The sequence below is a fragment of the Hyperolius riggenbachi genome, chromosome 4, assembly GCF_040937935.1.
Source record: "Hyperolius riggenbachi isolate aHypRig1 chromosome 4, aHypRig1.pri, whole genome shotgun sequence".
NCBI classification, from domain to species: Eukaryota; Metazoa; Chordata; class Amphibia; order Anura; family Hyperoliidae; genus Hyperolius; species Hyperolius riggenbachi.
In genome coordinates, this window is record NC_090649.1 from 69482724 (window position 1) to 69506520 (window position 23797).

The 23797-nt window shown below is 47.9% G+C and overlaps 1 protein-coding gene across 2 annotated transcripts in view; it reads right to left on the reverse strand.

Moving 5' to 3' along the window:
- PLA2G7 (phospholipase A2 group VII) overlaps positions 1 to 23797 on the reverse strand; it is a 139738-nt gene that overhangs the window by 70345 nt on the left and 45596 nt on the right. The window contains exon 1 of one of the 2 annotated variants that reach the window (XM_068280192.1): positions 11388 to 11480. The exons of the other annotated variant lie outside the window; for it this stretch is intronic. The gene's annotated coding sequence lies outside the window, so the exon portion shown is untranslated. Of the gene's footprint in view, positions 1 to 11387; positions 11481 to 23797 lie in introns of those variants that run through there. 2 annotated transcript variants of the gene reach the window in all.

Here is a 23797-nt window from a genome sequence, read left to right on the forward strand (position 1 = left end):
GGGACCCGAACTTTTGTGCTTTGTAAAGCCTCCTTATATGCTACATACCCCAAATTTACAGGGTATGTGCACCTTGGGAGTGGGTACAAGAGGAAAAAAAAATTTAGCAAAAAGAGCTTATAGTTTTTGAGAAAATCGATTTTAAAGTTTCAAAGGGAAAACTGTCTTTTAAATGCGGGAAATGTCTGTTTTCTTTGCACAGGTAACATGCTTTTTGTCGGCATGCAGTCATAAATGTAATACATATAAGAGGTTCCAGGAAAAGGGACCGGTAATGCTAACCCAGCAGCAGCACACGTGATGGAACAGGAGGAGGGTGGCGCAGGAGGAGAAGGCCACGCTTTGAGACACAACAACCCAGGCCTTGCATGAGGACAAGAAGCGTGCGGATAGCATGCTTTGTACCACCATGCAGTCATAAATGTAATAAAGATAAGTGGTTCAATAAACAGGGACCACGCGGCAACGCTAACCCAGCAGCAGCACACGTGATGGAACAGGAGGAGGCGCAGGAGGAGAAGGCCACGCTTTGTGAGACACAACAACCCAGGCCTTGCATGAGGACAAAAAGCGTGCGGATAGCATGCTTTGTACCGCCATGTAGTCATAAATGTAATAAAGATAAGAGGTTCAATAAACAGGGACCACGCGGCAACGGTAACCCAGCAGCAGCAGCAGCAGCAGCAGCACACGTGATGGAACAGGAGGAGGCGCAGGAGGAGAAGGCCACGCTTTGTGAGACACAACAACCCAGGCCTTGCATGAGGACAAAAAGCGTGCGGATAGCATGCTTTGTACCGCCATGTAGTCATAAATGTAATAAAGATAAGAGGTTCAATAAACAGTGACCACGCGGCAACGGTAACCCAGCAGCAGCAGCAGCACACGTGATGGAACAGGAGGAGGCGCAGGAGGAGAAGGCCACGCTTTGTGAGACACAACAACCCAGGCCTTGCATGAGGACAAAAAGCGTGCGGATAGCATGCTTTGTACCGCCATGTAGTCATAAATGTAATAAAGATAAGAGGTTCAATAAACAGGGACCACGCGGCAACGGTAACCCAGCAGCAGCAGCAGCACACGTGATGGAACAGGAGGAGGCGCAGGAGGAGAAGGCCACGCTTTGTGAGACACAACAACCCAGGCCTTGCATGAGGACAAAAAGCGTGCGGATATAGCAGCAATGCTTTTTGCCGCCATGCAGTCATAAATGTAATACAGATGAGAGGTTCAATAAACAGGGACCGGAAACGCTAAACCATCCCAGATGTTCATCGGTCATGTTACTTGGTTGGGGTCCAGGAGTGTTGCGTAGTCGTTTCCAATCCAGGATTGATTCATTTTAATTTGAGTCAGACGGTCTGCATTTTCTGTGGAGAGGCGGATACGCCGATCTGTGATGATGCCTCCGGCAGCACTGAAACAGCGTTCCGACATAACGCTGGCTGCCGGGCAAGCCAGCACCTCTATTGCGTACATTGCCAGTTCGTGCCAGGTGTCTAGCTTCATGCCCGGTTTCAGGTCCAGCGGTGCCAGCCACAAATCCGTCTGTTCCTTTATTCCCCTCCAAATTTCCTCCCCTGTGTGCTGCTTATCCCCAAGGCAGATCAGCTTCAGCAACGCTTGCTGACGCATGCCAACAGCTGTGCTGCACTGCTTCCACGATCCTACTGCTGCTGGTGCTGGGTTAGCATTTCCGGATGAGGTACAGCTTTGAGATGCGTTGGAGGAGAAGGAGTCAGAGAGGTAGGTGCTGCTGTTGTTATCCAGCTGTTTGCGGCGTGGGCAACACCCGCGCCGTAGCAGGTGAGGAATCGCTGCCAGGCTCCACAAGGTTCACCCAGTGCGCGGTAAGGGAGATGTATCGACCCTGGCCGAACGCACTCGTCCAGGTGTCAGTGGTGAGGTGAACCTTGCAGGCAACGGCATTCTTCAAGCTTCGGGTTATTTAGCTGACCACGTGCTCATGCAACTCAGGCACTGCAGAGCGCGCAAAGTGGTAGCGGCTGGGAACCACGTAACGTGGGATGGCCACTGACATCATGCCCTTGAAGCTGTTTGTCTCCACCACTCGATATGGCAGCATTTCGCAGGCCAGAAGCTTGGCTATGCTGGCTGGCTGTTACTGCCACGGCCCGGGGGTCATTTGCTGGCAATTTCCTCTTGTGCTCAAACATCTCAGAAACAGACAACTCAACCGTAGCGCTGCACACCGAAGGGCTGTTGGTTGTTGTGTTTGATGAACACTGGGAGACCTCAAGAGCACTAGTCCGGAAAGTGACAGTGTCAGCATCGTCTGATGTTTGTGAATGTTGTGAACCACGCAATGGCTGGGCTACTGCTGCTGCTGAGGCGGGTCTGGTGGTGAGTCTGGTGAACCCAAGGGAGGCAGTGTTGCTGGTGGTACCCTGTCCTGCCGCGTTTGCCCACAGAGTGGGATGTTTGGATAGAATGTGGCGGCTCATGCTGGTGGTGGAGAGGTTGTTAATACTTTTCCCCCTGCTCAGGCGGGTCTTGCACACCTTGCAAATCGCCATGGTAACATCCTCAGTGCAGTCTTCAAAGAAAGCCCAGACTTTAACTGGCTGAGGACTCGGACCTCGTGCGTGATGTGCTGGTGCTGCTTAACCCACTGCTGGACGCTTGAGAGGTCATCCAAGTAATTATCTGGTCCTGTTCTTTTGGATCTGTGAGGGTTGTTGTCCTGGACAACATGGGCAGTATTGAGTGGGTTTTCTTGGGTGCTCCCCTGTGGCCTGTACGTGAACCGTCAGGGGAAACACCTCTTCCCTTGCCCCTCCCTCTTTCACCGGATTTCTTCCTCATTTCACTTATCCTTAAAGTACACGCTGACTGGCAGCAGTACAGTGGCAGTACAGAAATGCTATACAGTGGTGGGTGAGCGGTGTACCACTATTGTCAGCAGTGACACAGAGCACAATGCTATACAGTGGCGGGTGAGCGGTGTACTACTGTTCCCAGCAGACACAGAGTGGAAGTAAACACAATGCTATATAGTGTGGCTGAGCCGTGTACACAGAGTGGCATTAAACACAATGCTATATAGTCTGCTATATAGTCACCCCGAACAGGGTGATGTTCTGCAGAACCCGAACAGTGGCAAACACTGTTCGCCCAACACTACTGGGAGGGAACGCAGATTTTAGTACCTAAACACACGATACAACATGTTTTCCGGGGTCGGACTCTGAGGCACATACAGATGGTCCCGATCATCATCCTCATCATACAACTCTTCTCCTGAGTCTGACCCACCCACCACCTCTGCCACCCCAACATCCCCAGACACAGACCCCTCATCGTCCTCAACATTAACTTGGGATGCTGGCCTGAGCCAGACCTCCTCCTCCACATCAGGCCCCATCATCTCCTCAATGGCAGCCCTCATTAATCGCTCTGGCGACGGACTGATGGACACAACGTTCTCCTCCGGGGAGGGCTGCTGCTGACCACTGGCTGCTGGGGTGGATGTTATAGCTTGCGTGGGGCGTTGGCTGTTGCTGTTGTTGGGAGTGCTGCTCACAGCGGAGGTCTCTGGGGAACTCATGTTGAGCTCATATAGTGGTTGACGGTGAGTGGAGTATTACTGATCCCAGCAATATACACACTGACTGGCAGAGTACGCAATGCTATATAGTGTGGCTGAGCGGTGTACACAGAGTGGCAGTAAACACAATGCTATATAGTCTGGCTGAGCGAGCGGTGTACTACTGTTCCCAGCAGAATCAGAGTGGCAGTAAACAATGGTATATAGTCTGGCTGAGCGGTGTACATAGAGTGTCAGTAAACAATGGTATATAGTCTGGCTGAGCGAGCGGTGTACTACTGTTCCCAGCAGAATCAGAGTGGCAGTAAACAATGGTATATAGTCTGGCTGAGCGGTGTACATAGAGTGTCAGTAAACAATGGTATATAGTCTGGCTGAGCGAGCGGTGTACTACTGTTCCCAGCAGAATCAGAGTGGCAGTAAACAATGGTATATAGTCTGGCTGAGCGGTGTACACAGAGTGTCAGTAAACAATGGTATATAGTCTGGCTGAGCGGTGTACACACAATGCTATATAGTCTGCTATATAGTGTCAGTAAACAATGGTATATAGTCTGGCTGAGCGGTGTACACAGAGTGTCAGTAAACAATGGTATATAGTCTGGCTGAGCGAGCGGTGTACTACTGTTCCCAGCAGAATCAGAGTGGCAGTAAACAATGGTATATAGTCTGGCTGAGCGGTGTACACAGAGTGTCAGTAAACAATGGTATATAGTCTGGCTGAGCGGTGTACACACAATGCTATATAGTCTGCTATATAGTGTCAGTAAACAATGGTATATAGTCTGGCTGAGCGAGCGGTGTACTACTGTTCCCAGCAGAATCAGAGTGGCAGTAAACAATGGTATATAGTCTGGCTGAGCGGTGTACACAGAGTGTCAGTAAACAATGGTATATAGTGTGGCTGAGTGGTGTACACAGAGTGTCAGTAAACAATGGTATATAGTCTGGCTGAGCGGTGTACACAGAGTGTCAGTAAACAATGGTATATAGTCTGGCTGAGCGAGCGGTGTACTACTGTTCCCAGCAGAATCAGAGTGGCAGTAAACAATGGTATATAGTCTGGCTGAGCGGTGTACACAGAGTGTCAGTAAACAATGGTATATAGTGTGGCTGAGTGGTGTACACAGAGTGTCAGTAAACAATGGTATATAGTCTGGCTGAGCGGTGTACACAGAGTGGCAGTAAACACAATGCTATATACTCTGGCTGAGCGAGCGGTGTACTACTGTTCCCAGCAGACACAGAACAGTAAACAGAATGCTATATAGTGTGGCTGAGCGAGCGGTGTACCACTATTCCCAGCAGACACAGAACAGTGAACAGAATGCTATATAGTGTGGCTGAGCGAGCGGTGTACCACTATTCCCAGCAGACACAGAACAGTAAACAGAATGCTATATAGTGTGGCTGAGCGAGCGGTGTACCACTATTCCAAGCAGACACAGAACAGTGAACAGAATGCTATATAGTGTGGCTGAGCGAGCGGTGTACCACTATTCCCAGCAGACACAGAGTGGCAGTAAACAGAATGCTATATAGTGTGGCTGAGCGAGGTACACAGAGTGGCAGTAAACAGAATGCTATATAGTGTGGCTGAGCGAGCGGTGTACCACTATTCCCAGCAGACACAGAACAGTGAACAGAATGCTATATAGTGTGGATGAGCGAGCGGTGTACCACTATTCCCAGCAGACACAGAACAGTAAACAGAATGCTATATAGTGTGGCTGAGCGAGCGGTGTACCACTATTCCCAGCAGACACAGAACAGTGAACAGAATGCTATATAGTGTGGCTGAGCGAGCGGTGTACCACTATTCCCAGCAGACACAGAACAGTGAACAGAATGCTATATAGTGTGGCTGAGCGAGCGGTGTACTACTGTTCCCAGCAGACACAGAACAGTACACAGAATGCTATATAGTGTGGCTGAACGAGCGGTGTACTACTGTTCCCAGCAGACACAGAACAGTACACAGAATGCTATATAGTGTGGCTGAACGAGCGGTGTACCACTATTCCAAGCAGACACAGAACAGTGAACAGAATGCTATATAGTGTGGCTGAGCGAGCGGTGTACCACTATTCCCAGCAGACACAGAGTGGCAGTAAACAGAATGCTATATAGTGTGGCTGAGCGAGGTACACAGAGTGGCAGTAAACAGAATGCTATATAGTGTGGCTGTGCAAGCGGTGTACTACTATTCCCAGCAGACACAGAGTGGCAGTAAACAGAATGCTATATAGTGTGGCTGAGCGAGGTACACAGAGTGGCAGTAAACAGAATGCTGAGCGAGCGGTGTACTACTATTCCCAGCAGCGACACACAATGACTGGGGGGGACCCTGGCTAGCGTGGCTGGAGCGCGAACTACCCTGCCTGCCTACCCAAAGCTAAACCCACAGACAAATGGCGGAGATATGACGTGGTTCGGGTATTTATTTACCCGAACCACGTGACAGTTCGGCCAATCAGAGCGCGTTCGGGTCCGAACCACGTGACCCGTTCGGCCAATCACAGCGCTAGCCGAACGTTCGGGGAACGTTCGGCCATGCGCTCTTAGTTCGGCCATATGGCCGAACGGTTTGGCCGAGCACCGTCAGGTGTTCGGCCGAACTCGAACATCACCCGAACAGGGTGATGTTCTGCAGAACCCGAACAGTGGCGAACACTGTTCGCCCAACACTAGTGTAGAACACTCCTGAAAAGGCGTAGAACACTCCAGAAATTTGGAATTCTGAAAATCATGTCTGCACCTTATGTCAGCAACTTAGAAGACTTGTGATTAAAGAATAAAAGTAAATTTGTTCATATGAAACCCTGTGTTCTTTCTAATGGACTTTTTTGGTACTTCATTGTGGAACAGAACTACTTGTTTTATTGTGGTTATTATTGGTAGAACACTCCTGGCCATGTGACGCAGCCAGAATACTGTGCCGTCCAGTAAGAGACAGGAGCGGCCCGGGTAGACGGCGAGGGACTGAGCAGCCTCAAGGGGGCTGGAGGAAACCCCAGGTAAGTATAAAACCTTACACCTGTTTGGTCTCGGTTACACTTTAAATTGCACCTGAACTGAGAGGTATAGGGAGGCTGACATATCGATTTCGTTTTAAACAATGCAAATTGCCTGACAGTCTTGTCTGTCTCTAATACTATTAGCCATAGACCCTGAAGAAACATGCTGATCAAGTGATCCTGACTTAAATCTGACTGGATTAGCTGCATGCTTGTTTCAGGGTTGTGATTCAGACACGACTGCAGTCAAAGAGATCAGCAAGACTGCCAGGCAACCGGCATTGTTTGAAAAGAAATAAATATGTGAGCCACCAACCTCTCACTATAGGGGCTCGATTCAGTAAACCGTGCTAAGTGTTAGCGCGCCTGTAAAAAGCCCTATATCATGCCTAAAGTTAGTTTAGGCATGATAAATTCACATCGCGCGCAAAGTCACATGCGCAAAACGTTGCGCACCCACAGCGTGGTGCGCGCGAAACGTCGCATCGCGTGGTGAGACGCAAACGGCGCACCCGTTGCATCTATAAAGTCGCATTGGGTGTGACCTTAACATCGCACCATGTGACGTTAAAGTCGCACCCAATGCAACTTTATAGGCGCATCGGGTGCACCGTTTTCGTCGCACCGCGATGCAATATTTTGCGCGAAAAACGTTGCATTAACCACATAAGGACCGGGCTTGTTTTATCTGATCTGTGCTGCGTGGGCTCTCCAGCCCGCAGCACAGATCAGGATTATGCCAGGGCGACCTGACTTCCCCCCCTTTTTTCCCCACTAGGGGGATGTCCTGCTGGGGGGTCTAATTGCCGCTGCCTATTTTCGTTTAGCGGGGGGGCTCCTCAAAGCCCCCCTCCGCAGTGATTTTCCGCCTCCCTGTCCTTCCCTCCCACCCCTCCTCACTATGGGCGGCACAGGATGGCGATCCGTCCTGCGCCGCCTCTGATAGGCTTCAGCCTATTAGATGCCGGCGATCCCCGGCCAATCAGAGGCCGGGGATCGCCGATTTCCTTTACGGAGATGATGTAAACACAGGGGATGTAAACACAGGGGATTTCTTTTCCGCGTGTGTACATTTAGCCTGCGAGCCGCGATCGGAGGCTCGCAGGCTGTTCACGGAGACACCCTCCGTGAACTGACATGGAAAGGCCGTTCGAACGAGCGCCCGTTTCCATGTAAAACCACTTACGACCTGCCGCCGCCTACCGGCGTTAGGCCGTCGTTAAGTGGTTAAGGGACTTGCAATGTGAATTTAGCACCCTAGTTATCACGCCCAAAGTCTTTAGGCGTGCTAACTGGGTTAGCACCATTTACTGAATCAAGCCCCTAGGTGTGCTTTAATCTATCATTGCCTCATTGCAGCTGCCCTTGGCAGGTTTTGGTGCCCCAAATGGGTGGCTGAATGTAAAACTCACACTAGGACCCACAGCTCTTTACCTGCACCACTGGTCCCTGGAGAAACAATTGCTTCAGCCAAGAATGCCATGTATGAGATGTATGAGTGCTGGACAGCTCTAGGAACTGAGAAGTGAAAACACTATGGTAGATGCTATCTGCTTCTCTCTGTGGTTGTGCTGTACATCCCCTGCTGTCACTGTTATTGAGGATTTCATTGGCTGCATGTTTGTCTGGCTCAGGAAAATATGTCTGAACTCAGTGGTGTAGCTTAAGGTGGCCATACACTCGTTAGATCAGCAGCAGATAGATCATCAGATAGATTTCTGATCTATCTGATGTGTTTAGGAACATTTTCTACTAGGAACAGATTTCCAATAGCTTTCAGTATGAAATCTTTTGAAAATCGATCTGATGGCATTTTTTTGCCATCAGATTTCCATTAGGTCCAATGCAAAATGATAAGCAATCTCAACAGATCGACCTAGATTTTCCAGCATGTCATATTAATTGAAATCGATCAAAATCGGCCACAAATCGATTGATCGGTCAATCGATTTGTGATTGATCAATTTCGATCGATCAGCCGCTAATCGGCTCAGTGTATGGGCCGATTAAGTATCTATGGGCCCTGATGTGAGTTTTTCATGGGGGCCTCCCAAGCACTTTATACATAACAACTGATACAGCACACCAAAACCTGCCAAGGACAACACAGTCATGTGTGAACAACGATATATAGTAAACAATATTTTTGAAGAGACAAAAAAGATGATCTTAAATTTTAATGTATCAAAAAGTTATTTTGCAAAAACAGAATTCACAAATCTTCAAATGGATTCATCTTTGTAAACAACATCCCATTATTAGATGCAGAAAACATATGATGAAGTATGCAATTGTTTAGAAAGGCGACAACGTCGACTTCAGGCCTTCACAAACAATTGAAATAATCTGTAATCTACAGGGCAAAAACATACAGAATGGGCACCATCTGGGCAAAATCAAGCCAGGACCACCACTTAGACTACCATTGGACACAACACACAGGCAAGGCGGACCAGGAAAGATCATTATTGCAGTAGGGCACATATTATTATCATGCATTTATATAGCACAGAGTACCATAGATATTTAAAGTGAACCTTAACTCTGGAAAAATAAATGAGCTTAGCTTACTGTCCACGGGAGACCAATTAGATGGCGCGCGGACCAGCGTCTCGCATCCAAGTGACGTAAGGTCGCTGCAGGGGACCAGACGTTTGCTTTGTCATGGCTCAGGCACAGGCCGGGGGGGGGGGGGGTACAGAGTTAGGCCCCTTTTACACTTAATCGGTTGCTCTCAGTTAAAACTAAAAGAAAACTGATTTTCAAAGTTATACCCATGTTTTCCTATGGCACAGTTCACACTATACGCGTTTTAACTGAAAGCTTCTTCCAACGCACTGCAAAAAAACGCACACTAATGCGTACTAACGCATTAATTGCAAAAGGGCCCTCTAGGTTCACTTTAAATATAAATTGATTTCTCAGCTTCAAAAAGACATCAGAAAAAGAGATTCTGTTTAGATTTGGGTCATTGGTTCCAATATATCCCTATACAGTACGTATATACGATTATATTTGAGCATAGATATGGACTCTTCAAGGAGTGCTGTAGGGGGTAGGGGGAAAAAAAGAGTAGAACTTACCTGGGGCTTCTAATAGTCCCCCACAGATGTCTTGTGCCCGCGCAGCCAGTCACTGATGCTCCGGATCCCGCCTCCAAGTGGTTTTCCAACTTTACAGTCGCAAATTCCAGATGTGAACCGGCAGCGGGGACCAGAGCATCGCGGGCACAGGACATCTGCGGGGGGCCGTTAGAAGCCCCAGGTAAGTTCAAATCTTTTTCCCCCTGCCCCCTACAGTAGTCCTTTAAGCTGGCCAGACATTACTCGATGTATGGCCAGATCAACCATTAAGGTGGCCATGCATGGTACAATTTTTCAATTAGATAATTTAGTTCGATTATTCCAGTAGATCGAATATAAAGATTTTTCCAGCATGTCCGATCATTTTTCCTGAAAAAACGGGATAATCGTTCGAATTTCTTGATGGAAAAAAAAACGTTTTCAACTTTCATTCAATTGGATCATTTAGATCGAATAAACGGGAAAATCGAACGTTTTTATTGTACCGTGTATGGCCACCATTAGATAGATAACTCTGATGCCTCTCTGATCAGAGAGGGATCTATTGCCTACCCATACACTGCTCATTGTTTTCCAATAGATTTCAGCATGTAATCTATTGGAAATCGTCCTGACATTGCTGCCACCTGTGCCCCCTCCCCCCAGTGTATAATTGTCCCACCACTCTGTACCCAGAGTTAAAGGCTCACCTCTCTGGCAGCATGACTGTTAACCTCTTCCAGTGGTTTCCACGAGCGCTTCTTCCACGTAACACCCCAACATGCACTAGTGTCACGTGGTACCGGCGCTCGCGGTGACAACAGACACAAGAGGAGGTCAGAAGTCATGCCGCTGGAGAGTTGAGCTTCAAAACTGTGCTTGGGGCACTTACAACAAACAACAAATAACATTTGTAAAGCGCTTTTCTCCCGTAGCACTCAAAGCGCGTAAGCATGGTTCCGACCAATAATTGGTTGATGGGTGACACAGAGGAAGAACTCTAGTCCGGAAATGCAAGGCTTAGACACTTGGGGGTAAACTGGTCGGGGGTTTGTTGGGTCCATCCGTCATCGCAATATTGAAAACCGTTACCACCGCAGACCCAAAGAGCAAAGTGCTCATGGAATTGCCGGTTGATCACAAAAATGCTGGAAGGCATCAAAACAACAAATGCTGATTCGGGTAATACCTTTGATGTATAAGAGCCGGTTTACAGCCAAGCGTCTGGGACTCGTCGGTTAAACGTAACGAGTGTTTAACATCGTGTGGTTACCGTCGATTGCGTAAACACAGCATTTCGATCACATTTTTCTACGTCTTTTTAGGTGAGCCTAGAAGCCTCATGTGGCTTCTAGGGTCGATTCCCCGCCGTGTCTTCATGTCCCCTTGCAAGGACAAAAACGCTGATTGTGACGGGACGCCGACAATTGCCTGCAGAAAGCCCGGTGCCTCCTCCAAATGTGAAGGAAGGCCGGGGGACTTTGACAGGCGTCCGTGTGACAGCCCATACTGTGCATAGCCTAGTCTAAGTTTCTTCTTCAGGCATGATACAGAACTGGATCAGAACCGTACAAAAGCAAATGTAAACATTCAGAGACTTAGAAATGCTGAGAAGAAGCACTTGTGGCGTGAAGCAGCCCTGACTCGTGGCTGCCAACCAAGCAGTAGCGCACACAAAGGTGCTGTATTGACTTTGCTAAACACGTTGGCAAGACTGGCTAACCGCAAACCCGAGCTTACCTCAGCGTTGTCTCTCCTGGTCCCCTCACAGCATTGTACTGGCTGCCTCAGCTGACACACACAGCTCTGACCTGCTCTGTCTGTGCTTGTATTCATGGGAGGCGACTGAGCTGCTCTCCTACACACTGATTAGGCCATGCTGGGAGGAGTTCAACTTTGTCTTCCGTTTTCATTTCAGAACACAGTACAGTAGCCTGCAGGCGATATCAGGAAAATGCCTCGTCATGGCAGAACAATGTCATCATCATCGCATAGGCCGGTATCTGTAGCTGGAAGAAAGGACGCAGAGTCCACTCCAGGCACATGTACGGCTGAAACTGAACAGGCCAAACAACAGAGAACGCATCTGTCATGTCATACACACATCAGCCAAAACATTGAAACCGCTTGCTGGGTGCTGTGTAGCTACCCATGGAAAGGACACACTAATAAGTGCCAGATGCCATGGGAATGTTGGGTCTAGAAAGGTTTAAAGCCAATGGCCTACATTCTGGTAGGGTTATCAAACAAATTACCTCATGTGAGGTAATTTACCTCATGAGGTAATGACATTTAGCAATTCTGGTAGGTTTTTGTCATGTTTTACCTCATTAGGTAAATTATGAGGTAATTCATTAGGTAATTTACCAAAAATAGCTATTCTCATGGACGTTAGGGGGCATGTATGCATATAATTTACCGATCATTTTAAGACCTGTCTGTACCTGGAGGTAAAGTCAATTTGTATGTATTTTGCAGTTTAGAGTTCCTATTGCTATTTTAGTGTCGCTCCTATTCAGGCTTTGCAATAGAAAATAATAGCACAAATTAAACTCCAAATATTTATTGGATTTTTTCTTTATAAGGGATGCGTATAAATATACTTTTCATAGGTTGCTACATAATCAAATATTGCTCCCCTCTAGTTACACCCCCTAAGCCTTCCCGTTCTTCTCAAGGTTCACTAATTCCAAAAATTGTCACCTCGCTCCAATCTGCTGCCACAGGAGACTTTAGGAGGTCTTGGGAAGTATTCCGCCGTAGGAGGTTTCCTCAGTCTTTGATAGGCCGAGTGGTCCCAAAAATGGGTGGCTGCATACTGTGCATGCATGAGCACGAGAGAGAGACCCCTTGTGCAGGCATAGTGTGGAGTCGACCATCTTCAGAAGAACTCGGGCTCCCAAAGACTTCCGAAGCCTCCCACAGAGGTACAGAGTGGTATTCAACCGATCGGTCAAATACAGCTAATGGGGGAGCCCGTTGGCGTAGGCACAGAAGCGCAGGCTCCCACATCGCGCTCCCATCATCGGGAGCGTTTTGCATCTGCACAGCCGGGGGGCATGCGCAGAACACCCCAGACTGGAGAATTTTCGGGCGGGGGAGTTTCCAGGCGTATGGAGGAGTACAGTGAGGGAACGATCAGTCTGAAAAGAAATGGAGGAAGCCCCAGGTATGTCAAATTTTTTATCTCCCTCGATGTCTCAGGTTTACTTTATGTAGAACTTAAAGGGAACCTGAGATAAAGGGGACTAAAAGTTTTATACATACCTGGGGAATTCCTCCAGCCCCCTCCGTGCAGATTGCTCCCACGCCGGCGTCTAAATGCTCCTAGACAGTCCAATAGCAGCCCTATTCACCGCAGCCAGTTGGGGGTACTGTGCATGCGTGGCCTGGCCATGAGCGCCCGCCCCACTGTGCTCCCACCACCAGGAGCGTTCTGTGCAATTCTACCACGCAGTGGGAGCGAAATGGGAGAGTGTGCTTGGCCGCACTGTGCCTGCATCGACTGGCCGCGCTGAACGGGGCTGATACCGGACCATCTAGGTAGAAGGATTTAGATGCCAGCGTGGGAGCAATTGGCGTGGAGGGGGCTGGACTCGGAGAAAGCCCCAGGTATGCATAAAACTTTTAGTTCCCTTCATCTCAGGTACACTTTAAAAAGTCACATGTTGAAACATGCACCCCATCTCTTAATCTAAAAACAAAATCTTTGAAGGGGTTTTATTTGGTAGGCAACATCATACATTTACATTGCAATGACATGTTTTATCACGACACAGTTATAGCTTTTCTCTGGCAGGTACAGTACATGAGTCAGAGTTTTCCTAGTAACATGTAGGCTGTCATTGTATTCCTCACATTCATGAGATCGCTCCTGACCTGTGCTACGAGTTATTGCGCCACACTTAAGTAGGTCTTGTTGTCTCCTATGCAGATGATGAAGGCCTGAAGGTAGGAGTATTAGGCAGGACTGCGGTGATAGCCCAGCCATCTGTGTGACGTAAGTAGGTTATCGGGTTTGGCTGATCGCTAGTCAACACCTAATATTACCTTGTAGAAGATACGGTAGCTGATACACAGGAAGAAATGCCGCAGGGTGCAGTTTATACTTCCTTCATGTAAAATGGAGATACGTAAGATCACTTATTTAAGGCATGTGACCACAGTGTGTGTCATGGTTTCAATGGCTGTGTCACCCAGTCTTCTATTCTTTTTTTTTTTAGCCTATTACTCAGAAAATACAGTAGATACTGGCTGCTAAAACTCAAGGCCTGTGTAAACCTGCCCAACTGCTATCTGATAATGTCGCACAAGAATTCCAACACGTTTATAGAATAAAGGTGTGTTCATATGTGTAATGATCTGCTCAGCTGCCTGTGCAAGCAGGCAGCTTTTTGACCATTGTTTAGGTTTGCATGCTGCAGGACTCTGGAAAGGAGACCTTCTGTCAGTTTGGCAGCTTGTGCTTGCTGAGGAATTTGCATACGTTGTCATGCAAATTGGCCACATTGATTGGAGGCGTGTACTATAAGTACTATGTGTTTCCCACAATACTTGGCTGGTCATAAGGATTCCTTCCTGTGAAACACTCCTGGAGGAGTGTCAGCCCTGCTCTTTGTTTGAAGATCAGCTTAGAGTAATTCCTGAAACTGCGCTAGGCAGGTTTCTCTAGTGCAGTTAGGATTGCTTATCTGTTTTGTTTGTTCTGTTGCGATTGTCCTGTCCCAGCGGTGGTCGACAGGAAATCGTTCTGATCTCTGTTCTTGGAGTATAGCTGGTGCAGCGGTTGCTACCAGCTATCTCTTCTGATCTGTCTCACTTGGATCGCACTAGCATCTTGCACTAGCGCTGTGTATCCTTCTGTTCTGTCTCCTTGGATCGCGCTAGCCCCTTTTTGCTAGTGCTGTGGATCCTTCTGTTCTGCCTACCTGGATCGCACTAGCCTCTTTTCGCTAGTGCTGTGGATCCTGTCTCTCGCTTGTTCCTGTTTTCGTGTGTCTGTCTTGTCTGCTACGAACGCTTGCTGGAGGCTCGGTGAGGTAACCGTTAAGCAAGCGCTCACGTCCTCTGTTTTATGTTTGTCTGTCGGTGGTTAGTTAGGCGTGCTTGTCCCTGTTGTGCTTATCACGCGGGGACCGCGCACGAACGCGTGCACTGTTGCGAATGAGTGCGTTTGTTGTTTTCTTTACCTTCTCGTTGTATGATTTGCTGTGCCTTTGCTACTCTCGTGCTCTGCCTTGCTGTAGCCTTGTGTCACGACTGGCGATCGCACCTCTCGCGATCGCGTTCCTGCTTCTTATCTGCTGTGGTGTGTGCACCGTCGCGGGTTGACGACTAGTTTGGTGCACACACATACAACCTGTCCCTTTGCTCGTTCTCATTCGCAATCGCTTCTCTTGCGATTGCATTCTGCGCTTCGTACAATTCCTGTCTGGCATTTGTGGAGGTACAGAGGATTGGTTCCTCTGCACTCCACAACGCCATCTGCCGACAGGAACTTCCCTCTACGGGTGCGTGGCACCTTTTGCTGGGTTCCTGCAATTATACGCTTGTGGAGGATTTCCGCCGTATCAGCGCACGCGTTGTGCGCTGATCACGGAGGAAGTTCCTCAATCGTTACAGTATGACCAGCCCAACCCAAAACCCCAGTGTAGATGGAATTTTCGATTTGTACGATTTTGTTGAGTATGCATCTGCTGATCAGTTTCCAGGTTTTCTGCCCCAATCCAAAGCTTATGTGGATCCTACTATAGGTAGGATCGCACACTATATTAAAGCAGTTAAAAAATCTGTTCTTGTTCCTGAACTCCACCCATATGGAGATTATCTGGATACTGGCCTGTTTGAACCCCCATTTGCTTCCTGGGATGTTGGGGCCTTGCTGGAGGAATTTGATTTTGATTGGAAAGCCTTTTGCGATTTTTACATCGCAAAAAGCGAGGATGTCTTGAATGATTGTCTCGATTCTATGTACCTTTTGATTGATTCCGATGAATGTGACGAGGGTGATGTGGATCTGGTGATTTATGTGTGGCAGACGATTTTGGATGAGTTGCACACACACCAACCAATTGATTCCAATAAAGAGACATCGTTGTCGGATGATTGTTCCTGCCTTTCTGGGGTAAAGCATGAGAGTCTTGACTTTGTGCAATCTGAAATCAATGAGTGTGCCGCTGTGGTTGATTCCTGTGCGAATCCTGAAGGATTCTCTCCTGACAGTGTGCAGTTTAAATCTGTGCGATCTGATGCCTGTTTCTCGGATGTTCCTGCAGACTGTGATCGGCATGAGTCTGCCGGTTTCCTCAAGGATGTGTGGGATCCTTTTTCATTTAGAAACAGATCTTTGAGATCTTCCGTCTGTGACCCTGCTATGGGGAAAATTTCTCGACTATGCAGCGTCAAAAGTAAAATTAATAAGCCTAATAAAGTTTATCCTGTTGATGTCGCTATTTCTTCTGCAAATGAGTCTCTGTCTCACCCTGTTCACACCTGTAGGGGCCCGTTGCCTGGTGACAGTTGCCCCAGTGTTTCTGTCCTGAACACCTTACAGTCTGCCCCGCAGATCGCGGAGGTTTGCGCTATGGAAGCGTCAGTTTTGCAACCTAAAGTGATTTTTGATTCGCAGGTTTTGCGTTCTGATTCCTCGGATTCGACATTGCTAGCCGAATCTAAGAGTGAGACAGTGCTTCGGTTTTGCAAATCTGATGCTGAACCCTCTTTGCCTAGTTCAGAGACGCTTTCTCTGAACCTGCCCTGTACCATGAATGAAAACATGTTTTCCTTTCATACTGACGTTTGTGAGCCCCTTTCTTGCTCTGAGAGAAGGGCTGATTCTGCACCCTGTACTCTGGTTGAGTCAATGTGGCCTTGCTTAGAATCCCCTGCAGTGTCCCTAGAGGCTCGTCTAGGTATTGCCACTATACTCACCTGTTTTTCTGCAGTTTTGGAGTTACAAGCTAGTTTGACTGCCACACAGAATTCTGGGTGCAGTGAAAATGAAGTTAGGGAGTCAGTGTGTGTTCCAGTAAATATTCCTGTACATCCCGCTAATTATGATGAAGTTCAGTCTCAGGTTATGGTGGAACCATTCCTGGGACATCTGCCCTGCCTGCAGGAGGTATTTAATGTTCAGCCCTGTAACATGGATAGTTCAGAATCCTTCTTAGAAAACCTGGAAAATGATGTTCCTGAGGTCTTGTTTGATGTTCTGGAGGTCTCAAAGTTCCTCCCAAAGGGTGCAGAACTTGTAGGAGATGTCTCCTGCCCCCCAAGTCCTTCTGAGGTGTTGCCCTCTTCCGTGGGCATTGCTGCCTTGCTGGCTACCTTTTCAGCTCTGGTGGAGCTTCAGTCATGGGTAGTCAATGATGAATTTCTGTCAGATACCATTACAGTCATTGAGATCTCTAAGCCTGAGACCGAGTCTTCTTTTGAAATACCAGTACCTGTGACCTCTACTCGTGATGATTTTCTGCCCGGTCCTGGTTTTGGTCTGGTCATGCCGGACTCTGAGGTTGGCAGTTTCCTGACATGTCCTGAGGTTTCTCCTGTGCTGGTGTACCTCAGTGTGCTCTGTGACCCAGAAAGCCCAAGTGTGCCTCGGTTACCAGCGTACTCAGATGCTTCCTCGGTGGAGACATGTTCTGATTTAGCCTGCTTGCATGACCAGAAGTGGTTCCTGAAAGTCCTGATCTTGATGGGTGTCCTGCTAATTCTGAATCTGGAACTGTCATAGGTTCAATGGGGGTGCTTGGTAGCTCTCCATGTGAGCCTGGTGAGCGTTCTGGCTTCTTGGAATCTCTGCGGAGCTTCAAGGCGTTCTGGAAGATTCCGAGAGAAGTTTTGCTTGGTACCCTGAATACGATCAACAGCGGCTTTTGTTTTGAAAGAGACACTTCGAACAGGTTTTGTGTGCACCGTCGCGGGTTGACGACTAGTTTGGTGCACACACATACAACCTGTCCCTTTGCTCGTTCTCATTCGCAATCGCTTCTCTTGCGATTGCGTTCTGCGCTTCCTACAATTCCTGTCTGGCATTTGTGGAGGTACAGAGGATTGGTTCCTCTGCACTCCACAACACCATCTGCCGACAGGAATTTCCCTCTACGGGTGCGTGGCACCTTTTGCTGGGTTCCTGCAATTATACGCTTGTGGAGGATTTCCGCCGTATCAGCGCACGCATTGTGCGCTGATCACGGAGGAAGTTCCACAATTGTTACAATATGCAGAATAACTGTCACCCTCAGAGATCGGGACTTGATCCCCGGGTGACAGTTCAGGGCCCAGTTCTGTAGCCTAGCAACACGTACTGCTGCTGTAGAAGGGGATGGAGTGAGGATGCAGTTGTGCATTAGGGAGCGGTTGGGGTGGGGTGTAGGAGTACAATGAGCTTGACTGAAATGATCTGGCAAATCACCTGTCCCGGCACATGGTCCAGTGTTCATCCATCCCCGCCAGCTGCCTCTTCTCAACGATCCGACACGCGTATTATTATGTAAAACATGTCACTGAGAAGAGGCAGCCAGCAAGGATGGATGTAAAAAGTTGAAAGCATGGATGGATGCCAGGACAGGTGATTTGATATTGCTCACAAAACTTTGCAGGGGCCTCGGGCAGAGATGGATCATCCACAAGGCAATCCTAAGCAGTTGTCTAGGGCCTAGAGAGAGTGTAGGGGCCTGGGGAATGCTATACTGGGGGCACCTATACTTGGCTTTCTATACTTGGGGCACCTATATTTGGCTTCCTATACTGGGGGCACCTATACCTGGCTACCTATAGAGGGGGAACCTACATGGCTACCTATACCTGGCTTCCTATACAGGAGACACCTATACCTGGCTACCTATACTGGGGTACCTATACCTAGCTACCTATGCAGGGGGCACCTATACATGGCTACCTATACTGGGGACACCAATATCTGGCTTCCTACCTACAGTGGTTTGCAAAAATATTCGTCCCTCTTGAAGTTTTCCACATTTGTCATATTACTGCCACAAGCATAAATCAATTATATTGGAATTCCACGTGAAAGACCAATACAAAGTGGTGTACACGTGAGAAGTGGAATGAAAATCATACATGATTCCAAACATTTTTTTTACAAATAAATAACTGGAAAGTGGGGTGTGCACAATTATTCAGCCCTCTGAGTCAATTGTAGAACCACCTTTTGCTGCAATTACAGCTGCCAGTATTTTAGGGTCTGTCTCTACCAGCTTTGCACATCTAGAGACTGAAATCCTTGACCATTCTTCATTGCAAAACAGCTCCAGCTCAGTCAGATTAGATGGACAGCGTTTGTGAACAACAGTTTTCAGATCTTGCCACAGATTCTCGATTGGATTTAGATCTAGACTTTGACTGGGCCATTCTAACACATAGATATGTTTTTGTTTTAAACCATTCCATTGTTGCCCTGGCTTTATGTTTAGGGTCGTTGTCCTGCCTGAAGGTGAACCTCCGCCCCAGTCTCAAGTCTTTTGCAGACTCCAAGAGGTTTTCTTCCAAGATTACCCTGTATTTGGCTCCATCCATCTTCCCATCAACTCTGACCAGCTTCTCTGTCCCTGCTGAAGAGATGCACCCCCAGAGCATGATGCTGCCACCACCATATTTGACAGTGGGGATAGTGTGTTCAGAGTGATGTGCAGTGTTAGTTTTCCGCCACACATAGCATTTTGCATTTTGGCCAAAAAGTTCTATTTTGGTCTCATATGACCAGAGCACCTTCTTCCACATGTTTGCTGTGTCCCCCACATGGCTTGTGGCAAACTGCAAACGGGAATTTCCTATGCTTTGCACATCTAGAGACTGAAATCCTTGCCCATTCTTCTTTGCAAAACAGCTCCAGCTCAGTCAAATTAGATGGAGTGCATTTCTGATCAGCACTCTCCTTGTTCGGCCTGTGAGTTTAGGTGGACGGCCTTGTCTTGGTAGGGGTACCATACTCCTTCCATTTCTTAATGATCGCTTGAACAGTGTTCCGTGGGATGTTCAAGGCTTTGGAAATCTTTTTGTAGCCTATGCCTGATTTAAATTTCTCAATAACTTTATCCCTGACCTGTCTTGTATGTTCTTTGGACTTCATGGTGTTGTTGCTCCCAATATTCTCTTAGACAACCTCTGAGGCCATCACAGAGCAGCTGTATTTGTACTGACGTTAGATTACACACAGGCGCACTCTATTTAGTCATTAGCACTCATCATGCAATGTCTATAGGCAACTGACTACACTCAGACCAAAGGGGGCTGAATAATTATGCACACCCCACTTTGCAGTTATTTATTTTAAAAAAATGTTTGGAATAATGTATGTGTAACTATCGGTGTAACACAGAGAGGGTCTGATTACCGGTGATCTGCAGTATCACCGAGAATACAGATATATACCCGCATATTGATGATCTGCAGTATCACCGATAATCAGATATATCTCTAACCTCTGGACACCTGAGTGATAAGAGTGTTTGGTGCAACAGTAATACTTTGAGGAGAGCACCCGAGAGAAGGGTGCTAAACAGTGGGAGATAATGCTTGAGATCAGGTTCCTTCCACAGGTCTGAAGCTCCCCGAGGGGCGGAGCTAGGTCGAGAGTGGGAAGGACAGAACGTGAGTGACACCAATGAGGAAGTGTCACTGACAGATCTGCGAACTATCTCTTATCAGGAGAGAGAGAGTTCTCGAGGTCGGACAGGCCAGGTCGTTAACACACGGACAGATAAAGTACAGAGACAGAATACAGGGGCAGAATCCTAAGACCAGCAGAGTTTGGCAACAGAGTATCAGAATAACAACGGTACAGAATCAGAGATCAGAAGAATTGTCAGGAAAGCAGAAGGTCATAACAGATAATCAACAATGCCTAAGCTTGAGTGTGAGCTCCTAGATTCTCAACACTCCTGGAACTAGACTAGATAATAATAATGATACAGATGGTACAGAATTCCTAGACTAAGGTGTGAGTTCCTTGGCCATCAACACCTTGGAAACTGGTCTAGATAATAACACAGATAATAATACAATTTCTAGGCTAAGGTGTGAGCTCCGTGATCATCAACACCTACGAAACTGTCTAATAAACACAGATACTGACAAGGTCTGAGTGCTACCACGTAGTGATCGCAACGCTAGACACCAGAGAAATGACCAGCACCCAGTATATATACACCAGCGCTCTCTAGCGCCTCCCCTAAGTGCTGGACCAATGGAAGTTGCTGAAATTGTCAACTGACCGGCTTGGTCAGCTGACTCCCCTCTGACTGTCATAAAGGCCCTGCCTCTCTGCGCGCACGCGCGTCCTCCTGAACCAGTGTGGACTATCAGTCCCAGCCACACCCAGGGCCGGGCCGAGGCATAGGCTGGAGAGGCTCCAGCCTCAGGGCGCAGTGTAGGAGGGGGCGCAGAATTCATTCAGCTGTCATTCCTAATTGTGTTTGAAGCAGAAATAAATAAGAAAAGGGGATACATGGCAGTGACTGCAAGCCAGATAACTAGATATTAAGGTGTTGGGGAGGTTGTGGGCCCTGTGGCGCCTCTTAGTCTAATAGCAATCAGTGTGTGATGGCTGGGGTGGCAGGGATGGAGGGGCGCACTTTGGTGTCTCTCAGCCTTGGGTGCTGGAGGACCTTGTCCCGGCTCTGGCCACACCAGACATGTGTTGTAATGTTTCTGCTGTGTTGAATGCGGAATCAGCCGCACCGCTGTCCGTGCGTGCGGCGTTTTCTCCGCATACAGCATCACTGACAAGAGTAGGCCTATGCGTGCTACCTGCCGCGTCGGACGCGGAATCCGCCGCCCTGTTGTCTGGGCATGCGGCGGTTTCTCCGCGCTCCGACTGCGCGCTAGCTGCCATGTTGAACGCGGAATCAGCCGCCTTACTTTGAGTACTAGCGGCGGCTTTTCCGCGTTTCCTCACAGTATAATTATCTTTCCACTTCTTATGTGTACACCAATTTGTATTGGTCTTTCACATGGAATTCCAGTAATATTGATTCATGTTTGTGGCAGTAATTTGACAAAATGTGGAAAACTTCAAGGGGGCCGAATACTTTTGCAACCCACTGTACTCTTGCAAACCACTGTACCTATACTGAGGGTGTTTTTGGTTGCACCGAGGCTATAACATGCGGTGCAAATTTAAGGGTGCTGGGGGGTGTTTGGGGGGAGGGAAGCATCCCCACAAGTTTGCCTCAGGCAGCAAAAAGTCCCTTGTAGTTCCGCATTAGGCTGGATTCACACCGAAAAGTAGCAGTGTGATGCAGTGCAAGCCCTGTATTGCACCGGAGAAATCAGCCTTCCTATGACCCTGCACCACATTGCTGCATACTCTGTGCTGTAGGCACGGATCATGCGGTAACGCGCTACAGCCTTTGCTTTGACATTGCACTGATTTGGATACTTCTGCAACACCACATCCCATCATTTGAAGTGTGGAAGTCTTGATATAGCGGGGAACACCGCTTTGATGGATTTATCCAAGGCTCCAAATCAATGTTAATATCTGTTCCTATGCGTGCATTTAGGAACCTTGAATCAGAGAGACACGGAGACCATATCCCATAGATTCATAATTAACAAGTGTTTATTGGAACGTAGTCCTTACTTTTTATAGATTACAAGACGTACAATTAATGTTTGTTCATTTTAGGGAGAGTTTATTGGTTAGTAGAGGTGTGCATAATTATTAGAAGGTGTGTTAGGGGGTGTACATGTTTAACATAATTAACTATGATGCAATCAACTGAGCTCAGTGTCCTGTACTGCAAAATAGGCTCTGGGTAAGGCGGTCTTCGCCATGTTCTGAACAGCATCTGTCGACCTTCACCAATACTTTAGTTTTTGTTTGGTCTTGTAATGATCCGTTCAGCTGGATGCACTGGCAGACAGCTGTTTGACCATTCCTCTAGTCTGTGGGCTGCAGGTCTCTGCAAGAGAGACCTGTCTTTCCATTACAAGTTTCTGGTCTGTTCTGTTGCTGAGGAATTTGCATACACTTGTTATGCAAATCCCCTACCTGCCTCCTTGATGACTGGCAGTATAAAGAGCTATGTTTCCCAGAGTCCTTTGCTGGTCATAAGGGTTAGTTCCTGTGTAACACTCCTGGAGTATCAGCCTTGCTTATTGTTTGAAGATTAGCTTAGAGTAATTCCTGGGACTGCACTAGGCAGATTCCCTAGTGCAGTTAGGTTTGCATATCTGTTTTGTTTGTCTGTTGCGATTGTTCTGTCCCAGCGGTGGTCGACAGGAAGTAGTTCTGATCTTTGTTCTTGGAGTATAGCTGGAGCAGCAGTTGCTACCAGCTATCTCATCTAATCTGTCTTCCTGGATCGCACTAGCCTCTTGTGCTAGTGCTGTGGATCCTATCTCTCACTTATTCCTGTTTTTGTGTATCTGTCTTGTCTGCTACGAACGCTTGCTGGAGGCTTGGTGAGGCAACCGTTAAGCAAGCGCTCGCGTCCTCTGTTTCATGTTTGTCTGTCGTTGGTTAGTTAGGCGTGCTTGTCTCTGTTGTGCTTAACATGAGGAGACCGCGCATAAACGCGTGCACTGTTGCGAATGAGTGCGGTGTTCGCGTTTAGTTAGCGTTTGTTATTTTCCTTATCTTCTCATTGTATGATTTGCTGTGCCTTTGCTACTCTCGTGCTCTGCCTTGCTGTAGCCTTGTGTCACCTCTGGCAATCGCCTCTCTCGCGATTGCGTTCCTGCTTCATATCTGCTGTTGTGTATGCGTCGTCGCGGGTTGGCGACTAGTTTGGTGCACACACATACAATCTGTCCCTGTGCTCATTCCCTTCCGCAATCGCTTCTCTTGCGATTGCGTTCTCACTTGGTTTCTTCTGTTGTGTGTCCACCGTCGCAGGTTGGCGGCTAGATTGGTGGACATACAGACATTCCTCATCTGTGCTTATTCGGTCTTGTGTCGCTGTTAGCAATCGCCATCTCTGGCGATTGCCTTCTCACTTTGTCTTCATGGTTGTGTGTTCATCGTCGCAGGGTGGCGACTAGTTTGGTGGACACACATACCCTCTGTCACTTTGATCTCTCTCTTTCAGGGCTATCTTGCCCTGCGTTTCTTCCCTTTGTACAATTCCTGTCTGGCGTGTGTGGCAGGGTAGAGGAGCTGTTCCTCTGCACTCCACAGCTCC